The 13,053-nt window shown below is 38.1% G+C and overlaps 1 pseudogene; it reads right to left on the bottom strand.

Moving 5' to 3' along the window:
• The window catches only part of LOC102811106, a 95,106-nt pseudogene extending 82,681 nt beyond the window's left edge, over positions 1–12,425 (bottom strand).
• Between the last annotated feature and the right edge of the window lie 628 nt (positions 12,426–13,053).

Here is a 13,053-nt window from a genome sequence, read left to right as displayed (position 1 = left end):
TTGTGGTGTTGGAGGAGAATACTGAAAGTGCCATGGACTGCCAAAAGAAACAATATATCTGTTTTGGAAGAAGTGCAGCCAGAGTGCTCCATGGGCGCCAGGATGGCTAAATTTTGTCTCTCATACTTTGGACATATTGTCAGGAGGGATGGAGAAGGATGTCATGCTGGGTAAGATGGAGGGTCAGAAAAAAAGAGGAAGACCTCCAACGAGATGGATCAGGCAGGTGGCATCATTGATGGCGTCAATTGGCAGCGATAGTGAAGTTGGTCCAGGATCGGACATTGTTTTGTTCTGCTGTACATGTGGTCGCTATGAGTCGATTCCGACTTGATGGCACCTGACAACAACAACATCACCTCCTCATGCGATATATTTAAGTGGTTTGTCAAAAATCAGTTGGCTGTATGTAGATGGATTAATTTCTGTATTCTTGATTCTGTTCCATTGATCTATGTGTCTTTTATTGTACCAGTACCAAGCTGTTTTAACCACTGTAGCCGTGTAGTAAATTTTGAAGGTGGGGGGTGATAGTTTTCCAACCTTATTCGCCTTAAGCAATTCTTTGCTTATCCTTGGTCTCTTTCCTTTCCATATAAAGTTTGTAATAGTTTTTTCCATCTCTTTGAAGAATGTTGTTGGAATCCGGATTGGGAATGCAATATATGTATAAATTGCTTTGGGCAGTTTTGATATTTTCACAATGTTAATTCTCCATATCCAAGAGCATGATACAGTCTACCATTTTTGTAGGTCTGTTTTGGTTTTTGATGGTAGTGTTTTGTAGTTTTCTTTGTATAAGTCCTTTTTTTTCTCCTCTGGTTACATTTACTCCTAGATATTTCATCCTTTGGGTGGCTATTGTAAATGGTAGTGCTTTCCAAATGCCCTTTTCAATGCTGTTGTTTTTGGTATAGAGGAATCCAACTGATTTTTGTATGTTGATCTTATATCCTGCCACTTTGCTGAATCTTCCAATGAGGTCTAGTAGCTTTTTTACTGAGTGTTGGTGTTTTGTATGTATAGGATCATATCATCTGCAAATAGAGTTTTACTTCCTCTTTGCCAATTTGGATGTCTTTAATTCCACTGTCTTGCCGTATATGTCTTGCTAGACTTTCAGCACAATTTTGAATAGGAGTGGTGACAAAGGGCATCCTAGTCTGGCTCCTGTTTGCAAAGGGAAGGCTTTTAGGTTCTCTCCATTGAGAGTAATGTACACTGTTGGTTTTGTATATATGCTCTTCATTATGTTTAGGCATTTCTCTTCAATTCCTACTTTGTTGAGTGTTTTTAGCAGGAATGGATGTTGAATTTTGTCAAATGCTTTTTCTGCATCATTCGATATGATCATGTGGTTCTTTTCTTTTTTCTTATTTATATGGTAGATAACGTTGATCGTTTTTCTAATTTTGAACTATCCTTGCATTCCTGATATGAATCTCACTTGATCATGTTGTATTATCTTTTTGATGTGTTGCTGGATTCTGTTGGCTAGAATTTTGTTGAGAATTTTTGCATCTATGTTCATGAGTGTAATTGGTCTATAATTTTCTTTCTTAATGACATTCTTCTCTGGTTTGGTATGAGAATTTTTCAAGCTTCATAAAACCTATTATGAAGTTTTCCATCCTCCTCTATATTCTAGAATATTTTGAGTAGAGTTGGTGACAGCTCTTCCCTGTATGTTTAGTAGAACTCACCAGTGAAGCCATCTAATCCTATACTATTTTTGGTTGGTATTTATTTGATGACTTGATAAATTTCTTTTGTTATGGGTCTGTTCAGGTTTTCTACTCCACTGTGGGCAAGTTTAGGTAGGTTGTGTTTATCTAAAAATGTGTACATCTCTTCTAAGTTTTCAAATTTGTTGGAGTACAACTCTTCATCATATACTCTTATCCTTTTGATTTCCTTTGGTTCCATTGTGATGTCTCCCATGTGGTTTCTAATGCTTGTTATTTGTGTCTTCTCCCTTTTTCTTTTGTTAGGTTTACCAATGGTCTATAAATTTTGATAATCCGTTCAAAGAACTAGGTTCTTGTCCTGTTGATTCTTTCTATAGTTTTTCTGTTTTCCATCACCTATATTTCTGCTCTAATCTTTACTATTTCTTATCTTCTGGTGGTTGTAGGTTCCCTCTGTTGGTCTGTTTCTAATTGTTTTAGATGCTGTGTTTATGTGTTAATTTTGATTATTTCTTCTTTTTGGATGTGTGCATTTATTGAAATTAATTTTCCTCTCAGCCCCACTTTCTTCATGTCCCAAAGATTTTGGTAAGTTATGTTTTTGTTTTCATTTGTTTCAAGGAATTTTGTGCATTCACATCTAATTTCTTCTACTACCCAGTCACTTTTCAGTAGGATGTTAATCAGTTTCCATGTATTTGACTATTTCCTTGGTCTTCCTATTGTTGATATTTAATTTGATAGCATTGTGATGTGAGAAGATGCTTTGTAGTATTTTGATATTTGCAAATTTATGGAGATTTGTTCTATGGACTAAGACATGGTCTATTCTGGAGAACATTCCATGTGCACTGGCTAAGAATGTGTATTGTGCTGTTGTTGGGCTAAATGCTCTGTACACATCTATGAGGCTGATTGTGTTGTTCAGTTCTTTTGTGTCTTTGTCAAGTGTCTTTTGGATTGGTCTATCCATTTTTGAAAGTGGTGTATTAAAATCACCCACTATTATTGCAAATTAATCTATTTCTTTCATCAAATTTATTAGAGTTTGCTTTAGATATTTTGGAGCTTTTTCATTCAGAGCATAAATAGTTATTTGGTTATGTCATCTTGTTCAATTGCCTCTTTAATCATGAGATAATGTCCATCTTTATCTATTATGCTGGTTTTTACCTTAAAGTTTATTTTATCAGAGATTAGTACTGTCACGCTTGTTCATTTTTTATTACAATTAGCTTCATATATATTATTTCCATCTTTGACTTTTAATCTGATTTTTTTTCCCTCTGTGTGTGAGATATGCCTCTTGCAGACAGCATATTGAAGGATCTTGTTTTCTTATCCATTCTGCCACTCTCCGTCTATTAACAGGTGCATTTAGTCTGTTTACATTCAGTGTAATTATTGATTGGTATGGAGTAATTGCTGCCATTGTGATTTTTGTGTTTGTGTGTGGTTTTGCTACTTTCTTTGTTCTGTGTGTCTTCCTATCTTGAGTTCATGCCTTTTGTGTTCTTTCTTGTGAGTTTCCTCATAGATTTAGTGTTTCCATATTCTTCTTGGATTTTCATTTTCTTGGTATGTTATGATGTGTTAATTTTCTTTGAGGTTATCTTATAGTCCATTAACTTTTCTCTCCATTTAGTGCAGTCTATGTTATCCTGTAATCTAACTGACCTTCTCACCATCTGGATCTCTGTTCCTACGTGTTACTTTCTTTTACATTGCAAGTGTTTCGATTATAGACTGACCTCCCAGATTCTCTGAGTTTGCTCTAATAGTTTTGTTCTGTTTTTGACTCTTCCTTCTGTCGATTTAATACTGGGAGGTACTGTCACATATGTCAATCTCTGTTTGTTTTTTTTTTTTTTTTTTTTATGTTCTTGTTGGTCCTCAGTCCACAGAACTCCCTTTAGGATGTTTTGCACTTCAGGGTTGGCTTTGGCAAAATCCCTTAGTTTCTGTTTATCCTGGAATGTTTTCATTACACCATTGTATTTGATTGATAGCTTTGCTAGATAAAGGATTCTTGTTTTTCAGTGTTTTTTCTTTCTTGATTTTATATATGTCTTCTCATTGCCTTCTTGCTTGCATGGTTTCTGCTGAGCAATCCGAGCTTAATCTGACTTGCTTGCCGTTGCATGTAACACTTCTGTTTTCCCTAGCTACTTTCAGGAGTTTCATTTTATTTTTGATTTTGGAGAGTTTGATTATGATAAGTCTCAGTGATTTTTTTTTGGGGGGGGTGTCTATACTTCCTGGGGTTCTATCAGCTTCTTGAATGTTTATCTTTTCACTTTTCAGCATGTTAGAGACATTTTCTCTCAGTAGTTCTTCAACTATTTCCTTTATGGACTTGTGTGATTCTTTTTGTTCTGGAATGCTGATATCTTTTTCTTTTTTTTCAAATAAATGTTTTATTGTGAATTATGTGATAGTTTACATGGGAGAGCACTAGTTTTACATTCATTCCATCATACATCGTTTCATTGCCACCGCCACCATCCCATCCATGCATCAGCACCCAACCAAAGGGTATGCCTTACAAGCCTGCCCCCACCCCCCGACATCAGCACACAGCCTTTCTCCCTCTCTGGATCCCAAGTCCCCAGCCACTCCATCTATCCATGTCATCTTCTCTGCCTCCATCTCAGGCATCATTGCTTCTCGGGGTAAGATCTGACTCTCCGCTCTTCTCCATTGATGGTCCCAGGGTCCTCTGCTCCTACACTGAAAAATTAATCACTCCCCTCCTTGCTGAAAAATGTCCACTTTTACATTTCAAACCCTCATAATCAGTCCTGATAATAATGATTCACTATTGCATCACAAGAGAACCATCTGTATTTCATTTCCTCAGCCCTTCCTGGACAGGCTGCATACTGTTCACTGGAGACTCCACCTTCCTCCACGCCTTCTGGATCTAGGTTCCCTCTTGAAAGCTTATAAGCCAGTCACTTCTTGACTTTGTATCTCCCTTCCCCCATTTTGTGTAGCCAACGTCCGAGTTGCCCATTCCTGTCTACTTTTTGTGTGGAGGGGCTGGGAAAAATTATTGCAGCAAGGATTTGTTTCCTCTTTTGAGCTACTGCATCCATAGATGTAGGTCAAGTTCATCAAATTGTATCAGATGATGCTTTTTTCCTCTTCTGTCTTCTTTGGGTTGAGCTCTGATCATCTAGTCATTGAAGCCAGGTCATGTGGGTATTATCTGCAAGTGTGGGTGTTCTTGCATCTGTCCTCTCTCTTCTTATCAGCTGGATGCTTTGCTATCCACTCTAGTCCTCTGTGGCTGTGTCACTGATTCTGAGCCCATGAGTCCCCAGGTCTTGCACACTGCTGGATGACCGGGTCTCCACCTGGGTTCACAGGGGTCTATTGAGTGTTGTAGGCCTTAGCTCGCCGCTTCATTGCTGTTTTTCCCTCACTTCCCCTTATGGGTGACTTGCATGGTCACCAATCAGAGTGTGTATTCCCATTGTATCTTAGTCTTGGAAGAGGATTTGCACTGAGAGGACCTGACCACTTGCCTTGATGTCTCCTGAGCAAGCAACTTACGTGTTCTTGTAGTAACAGTTGGTCTGCCTGTATTGTTTTGTATTTTTCCTGTAGGTCTTTCTTTCAAGAAGTATCTTCTTTTTGTCTACCTGCTCCAGGCTGGTCTGCTTATCCTTTCAAGTGGAAATTTTCCCATCTCTGAAGATCTGGATGTGGTTCAGGCTTCCACCTATAATCTTATGTAATGCAGAGGCTCCTCAGAAATCCTCCTTCACTGGACACATTGTAGCCCAATATTAGGTATCCCAATCAGTTACAGGCAGAAGACAGACTTACAAGCTTTCTTTGGTGAAAGTTCTGGGTATTCCTTTCTCCCCTCCTCCAGTGTCTATTTTATAATATAATGCATGGAAAAGCAACATTTAACAGACAGCCAAGCATCTTAACATTATTCCCCCCGTTTCCCCATTCCAACCATGTCTCAATCTCTGTATCCCAGAGCGCTGTTGTTCTGAGGTTGTGCTTACATCATTTTTTACCTCTGTCCCATTTAGCCCATTCAAACCTGCCTAATTGTGCTCCCATCTTCTTTGGTCTCCCATTCCCCTCTCCCTTCTTGTATATTGCCTCCTCCCCAACACCCAAATTCTAAGTGTCTATTCCCTGTCCTGTGCTCCACCTTCCCCTCATGCTCCTAACCCTTTATCTATGTCCCATCAACCAGCTAAGAATCCACTTTAGTGGATTAGTATGGATTCTTTGTCTTAGTCTTTTACAGTAGTGGTCCTATGCAGTATTTCTCTTTTGGTGACTGACTAATTTCACTCAACATAATGTCCTCAAGTTTCATCCATATTAAGCGGTGGCTTGCAGCTTCCTTGTTATTCTTCAAGGTAGCATAATATTCCATTGTGTGTATGGACCACAGCTTGTTTATCCATTCTTCAGTTGATGGGCACTTTGACTGTCTCCATCTTTTTGCTATTGTAAATAGTGCTGCTATGAACATTGGTGTGCATATATCTTCTCGTGTTGTGGCTCGTTTTTCTTGTGGGTAAATACCAAGTAGAGGAATTGCTGGATCGTTTGGTATTTCTATTTTCAACCTTCTGAGGAAGCGCCATATTGCTTTCCAGAGAAGTTGGACCATTTTTCACTCCCACCAGCAATGCAGGAGTGTCCCAGTGCCTCCACATCCCCACCAGCATTTATTGTTCTTAACTTGTTTGATCTTTGATGGTGAGAGATGATATCTTATTTTTGCTTTGATTTGCATCTATCTAATGACTAGTGATTGTGAACATGTCTTCAAATGTTTATTGGTTGCACAGATCTCCTCTGTGGTAAAGTGTCTGTTCATAGCCTGTGCACATTTCTTAATTGGGTTATTTGTCTTGTTTTTGTAGATGTGTAGTATTTTCCTATATATTTTAGAAATGAGTCCCTTATCTGATATGTCATTGCAAAATATTTTTTCCCAGTCTGAGGGTTCCCTTTTTACTCTCTTGGTGAAGTCTTTTGATGCGCACAAGTTTTTAATTTTTAGTATGTTGCACTCAAATATTTTGTATATGTTTGTTTGTGCACTTTTCAAAATGTGTGGCAGTCTGTATATGCCCTGAATTAGAGCCCTCGTGTTTGTCCCTATTTTGTCATTGATGATCTTCATAATTTTGGGATTCACATTTAGATCTTCAATCCATGTTAAACAGGGCAAGAGGCAAAGGTCTTGTTTTAGTCTTTTACATATCGCTTTCCAGTTCTACCTGCACCATTTGTTAGAGACTGTCTCTTCCCCATGCAATGTGCCTAGGCACTTTGTTGAAAGTCATTTGGCTGTAAGTGGTTGGGTTAATATCTGGATTCTTGATTCTGTTCCATTGATCAATTTCTCTTTCATTGTACCAGTACCAGGCTGTTTTTACCACTGTAGCCATGTAGTAAAGTTTGAAAATGGGAAGTGAGAGACCTCCAAACTTGTTCTTCCTTTTCAGCAGTGCTTTCCTTATCCTGGGTCTCTTTCCTTTCCATATAAAATTAGTAATTTTCCTTTCCATTTCTTTGAAGAATGTTGTTGGAATCTGGATTGGGATTGCATTATATGTGTAAATTGCTTTGGGTAGTATTGACATTTTCACGATGTTGAGTCTTCCTTTCCAGGAACATGGTATGTTCTTCCATTTCTGTAGGTCTCTTTTGGTTTCTTGAAGTAGTGCTTTGTAATTGTCGTTGTATAAGTCCTTTGTTTCTCTGATTATGTTTATTCCTAAGTATTTCATCTTTTGTGTGGCTATTGTAAATTGTATCGCTGTCCTAATGTCCTTTTCAACATTATTGCAGTTGCTATAGAGAAATTCAATTGATTTTTGTATGTGGATCTTATACCCTGCCACTTTGCTGAATCTTTTGATGAGGTCTAATAGTTTGTTTTTTTGTTTTTTTGTTTGTTTGTTTTACTGACTCTTTAGAGTTTTCTATGTATAGGATCATATCGTCTGCAAATAAGGAGAGTTACTTCCTCTTTGCCAATTTGGATGCCTTTAATTTCTTTATCATGTCATATAGCGCTGCCTAGAACTTCCAGCATAATAATGAATAGGAGTGTTGATAAAGGGCATCCTTGTCTGGTTCCTGTTCGCAGGGGGAAGGCTTTTAGTCTCTTTACATTGAGCGTGATGTAGTCTCTTGGTTTTGTATATACGCTCTAGATTATGTTGAGGAATTTCCCTTCAATTCCTACTTTGTTGAGTATTTTTATCAAGAATGGATGTTGGATTTTGTCATATGCCTTTTCTCCATCAATCGATATGATCATGTGGTTCTTTTCCTTTTTCTTATTAATATGATGGATTACGCTGATTGTTTTCCTGATGTTGAACCATCCTTGCATCCCTTTTTGAAACCCATTTGGTCATGATGTATTATTTTTGTAATGTGCTGTTGGATTCTGTTGGCTAGGATTTTGTTGAGAATTTTTGCGTCTATGTTCATGAGGGATATTTGTCTATAATTTTCTTTCTTAGTGATGTCCTTTCTTGGTTTTGTTATGAGGGTTATGCTTGCTTCAAAAAAAAATTATTAGGGAGTTTTCCATCCTCCTCTATGTTCTGGAATAATTTGAGTAGAATTGGTGACAGTTCTTCTCTGAATGTTTGGTAGAACTCACCCGTGAAGACACCTGGGCCTGTGCTTTTGTTGGTTTGGAGTGTTTTGATGACATGGTCAATTTCCTTTTTTGTTATGGGTTTGTTCAAATTTTCAACTTCAGTCTGAGTAAGTTTAAGTATGTCGTGTTTTTCTAGAAATGTATTATCTCATCCAAATTTTCGAATTTGTTAGAGTACAGCTCTTCGTAGTATTCTGTTATTATCTTTTTTATTTCGTTTGGTTCTGCTGTGACTTCCCCTATGTGGTTTCTAATGTGATTTATTTGTGTCCTGTCCCTCTTTTCTTTAGTTAGTTTTGCCAATGGTTTGTCAATTTTATTAATCCTTTCAAATAACCAGCTTCCTGTCCTGTTGATTCTTTCTATAATTTTTTGATTTCCATCTCATTTATTTCTGCTCTGATCTTTATTATTTCCCTTCTTTTGGTGACTGTAGGTTTCCTCTGCTGGTCTGCATCTAGTTGTTGAAGGTGCTGTGTAAATGTGTTGATTTTTGACTCTTTCCTTTTTTTGGATGTGCGCATTTATTGCAATAAATTGTCCTCTCCGAACTGCTTTCACCATGTCCCAAAGATTTTGGTACACTGTGTTTTCATTTTGATTTGTTTCTAGGAACATTGTGAATTCACGTTTAATTTCTTCTTTTACCCAGTCGCTTTTCAGCAGGGTGTTGTTCAGTTTCCATGTATTTGACTTTATTGTTTTGGCCTTCTTATTGTTGATTTCTAGTTTTATAGCATTGTGGTCTGAGAAGATGCTTTGTAGAATTTTGATCTTTGTAAATTTATGGAGGCTTGCTTTGTGGCCTAACACATGGTCAATTCTGGAAAACGTTCCATGCACACTAGAGAAGAATGTGTATTGTGCCGTTGTTGGATAGAATGCTCTGTATACATCTATGAGGTCAAGTTTGTTTATTATGTTGTTAAGTTCCTCTGTGGCATTGTTGAGTTTCTTTCTGGTTGTTCTATTCCTTTTTGAGAGTGGTGTGTTGAAATCTCCTACTATAATTGTGAATTTATCAATTTCTTTCTTTAATTCCATTAAGGTTTCCTTCATGTATCTTGATGCTTTTTTTTTGGGAGCGTATGTATATATTTATTATGGTTATGTCACGTTGTTCAATTGACCCTTTGATCATGAAATAGTGACCTTCTTTGTCTCTTATCCTGGTTTTTATCTTAAAGTCTCCTTTGTCAGAGATTAGTATTGCCATTCATGCTTGTTTATTGCTGCCATTGGCTGGGTAAAAATTTTTCCATCCTTTAACTCTTAGTCTGTTTTTGTTTTTTTGTTTAAGGTGTGTTTCTTGAGGGCAGCATATTGATGGATCTTGTTTTCTGATCCATTCTACCACTCTTTTTCTCTTCACTGGTGCATACAATCCATTGACATTAAGTGTAATTATCTATAAGTATGAATTGATTGCTATCATTGTGTAATATTTTTGGTGGTGTTGTTTGTTCTTTAGTTCTGCTTTCCTTCTTGTGTTGAGTTTGTGTTTTTTGAGACGATTCTGGTCGGTTTCTTCCTGGTTTCTCTGTTCGCTTGTTCTGCTTGGGAATTTGTTTTTATGATATGTTGTGGAGTGTTAACTTTCTTTGGGGTTACCTTGTAGTCTACTAACTTTTCTCTGCATTTAGAATACTCCATTGTAACCTGTAATTTACCTGGCGTCCCCATCACCTGGGCTTATGTTGCTGTGTTTGTCCCTTCTTTGACCTTGATATGTTTATGTCCTTCAGTTGTCCTTTCCTCTGCCTTGAGTTTGTTGTAGTCTCGTTCTGTTCTGGACTCTGCTCTTTGTTGGCTGTGTTCCAGGTTGTGTTTTCATACCTGTCAATCTCTGTTTGTCATTTTTTTCTTGTTGGTTCTCTGCCCCCAGAAGTCACTTTAGGATGTTTTGAATTGCTGGGTTGGTTTTGATAAAATCTCTCAGATTCTGTTTATCCTTTAATGCTTTGATCACACCATCATATTTGATTGATAGTTTTACTGGATAGACAATTCTTGGTTGACAGTTTTTTGTTTTTTTTTTTGGTAGGGTTTTGTATATGTCTCCCCATTGCCTTCTTGCCTGCATGGTTTGTTCTGAATAGTAAGAGCTTAATATAATTTGCTTGCCTTTATAAGTTTTATTTCTCTTCTCCCTGGCCACTTTTAGTATTCTTTCCTTGTCTTTGATTTTGGAGAGCTTGATTATTATATTTCTTGGAGACTTTTTTGGGGAGGTCTATCCTTCCTGGGGTACGTTGGGCTTCTTGAATGTTTATCTTTTCGTCTTTCAAGATGTTAGGGAAGTTTTCTTCCGGAAGCTCTTCAACTATCTCCTCTGTGGACTTTTCTGAATCTTCTTGTTCTGGAGTGCCAATAATTCTTACATTATTCCTCTTCATGTTATCCAGCATGAATCTTAGACTCTCTTCAGATTGTTTTATTCTTTTAGCTGATTGCTCTTCTATCTTGGCAGTATTGAGAGATTTGTCTTCTAGTTTGCTAGTTCTGGCTTCCATCTCTTCTAGTCTGCTCCTTTCCCCTTTCAGCCTATTGTCTATTTCTGATATCTTATTATTGATCACCTGGATATCTTTTTGCAGGTTTTGAACTGTTTCCAATGCTGTGTCAATCCTAATTGATTGTTCCTGCAGTACTTTCCTTACTTCTTCCTTATTTTCCTCGACCCCTTTTTGGGAGTATTTGCATTTGTTTCCATATCATTCTTCTGAATTCCCTCTCAGGCATATCCAGAACCTGCTCCTCCTCCTCTATAAAGCCTTTGTCTGCTTTCAGCTCATTTGCATCTGCTGCTGTCTTCTGATTTTGATTGTGTTTTTGATAATGTTAATTGTTTCTTTTTGGAAATGGTTATTCTTATTTTATTATAATAATTATTGATATGATCAGGAGATAGGCTTCCCTTATTTTCTTTAATGCATAGTAGGTGTTGTTAGGTCTTGTCTAAGTGGTTGAGTATAATGGTGCATGCTTATAGCTTGGCTGTATGGCCACTATTGCTGCTTCTTCTTAGGTGAGGTAGGGAGGAAAAGCTCCCACCTCCAGAAAAGATGTGTGTTCAAAAGGACCAAAAGCAGAAGTATTACAAATGCATAAGCAGAAATCACCACTTTGGAGCAGAGATGAGGTTTTGGTCAACTTTTCCGTGCTATACCAGCAGTGTGTGTGCAAATAGAAGCCTCCAGCAGGGCTGAGGGTGACCTCTCTTTTAGGCCTCTCCTCTATCCACTGCTGTATAGTTGGGCAGATATATATTGGGGAGTTAATGGGAGAAAGATCGACCACTATTTTTGTCTATGATTGTCAGTTGTATGCCTGTGCTTAGCTCCAACCTTGAGATGGTTGAGACCTGTTCTGTTGGGTTTTAATAGATTGCCTTAAGTTTGTCCTGCCCAGCGAACTCAGGTAGACACCCAGAGGCGGGTTCCCAGATTGGTATCTGGGGATTTTAATCTTTTCCCTTGGAGAGAGGTTGCATGTTCCACCAGAACAATAACTGGAAGATCCACACTGCTATCTGGGAGTAGGGAAGGACGGCTTCAGATTTGTGGTGGTGCTGATGGCGGCGGGGGGCAGATGACATAAAAATGTCGACCCCCTCCCTCTCTCTGTGCCGTGGGTAAACTGTCTTGCTCGATATTTTTGCTGAGATCTTACGCTGGGGCAAGGAGACTTTGGGGGTGGGTGTTGTGTCGCCTCTTGAGATTTTGTTTGTTTAGGTTTCCTTTTTGCTAGAAATTCTTCTTTATGAATGGGCTGGCTTTAGCCCTGCCCTCTAAGCTCTGTAGGGGTGGGGTCAGTCACTGGAGCTCCCGCCAGGCCATGGGCAAAGTTTTAAGATGCTGGTAATTCCTCAGTAGTGTGAATTTTCAAATATTCAAGTTTGGTCGATTGAAGCACTAGGTCTTATGATATTTCGAAGGCTGTGGCTTTGCTATATGAAAGTTTCCTTCGTGAGATTTCCCCCTCCCTTCTCACCGGAGCCCTTCCTACCTGACTCCCCTGGCTCTAGCCTGGAACCGGAAGTCTTCGATAATTCTTAAGTTATTCATCTTCATGTTGTCCAACATCAATCTTAAACCATCTTCATATTTTTTTAAATCCTTTTTTCTGTCTTCTTGTCTTTCTTATTGGTATTGAGAGATTTGTCTTCCAGATCACTGGTTCTGCCTTCCATCTCTTCTATTCTACGTCTTTGCCCTTTCAGAGTATTGTTAATTTTTGATTTCCTATTATTGATCATTTTGACCTTTTCTGTAGGTTTTGAATTAATTTGATTGCTTCTGTAGCACTTTCCTGACTTCATCCTTATTTTTCTCAACTCCATTGCAGAGTGTTTTGAAACATTTTATAATCATTTTTCTGAATTCCTTCTCAGGCATTTCCAAGTCCTGCCCTCCTTCCAGAATGGAGTCCTGGTCTATCTCTAGGTCATTTGTCTCAGATATTTTATCTTATTTCTGGACATGTGGTGATATGGTCATCTGTGTTTGCTTCTTGGACATATTTAGTGCTTATCTGTGGCCTTAATACTTAACTGAGTATTTGTTTTTATAGTTTTATGCTTTCTGACTTCTTCCAGGGAGATGTGATCAGTATGTGCGCTTCCCTTTTCACTCTTCTTATTGCTTAACTCAGAGTAACTTTCACAGTTGATGTCTGCCTCCCTGGTGTGGCACTTGGTAT

Source organism: Chrysochloris asiatica, unplaced genomic scaffold (genome assembly GCF_000296735.1).
Source record: "Chrysochloris asiatica unplaced genomic scaffold, ChrAsi1.0 scaffold00464, whole genome shotgun sequence".
Lineage (NCBI taxonomy): Eukaryota > Metazoa > Chordata > Mammalia > Afrosoricida > Chrysochloridae > Chrysochloris > Chrysochloris asiatica.
This window is presented reverse-complemented; position numbering and strand designations above follow the sequence as displayed.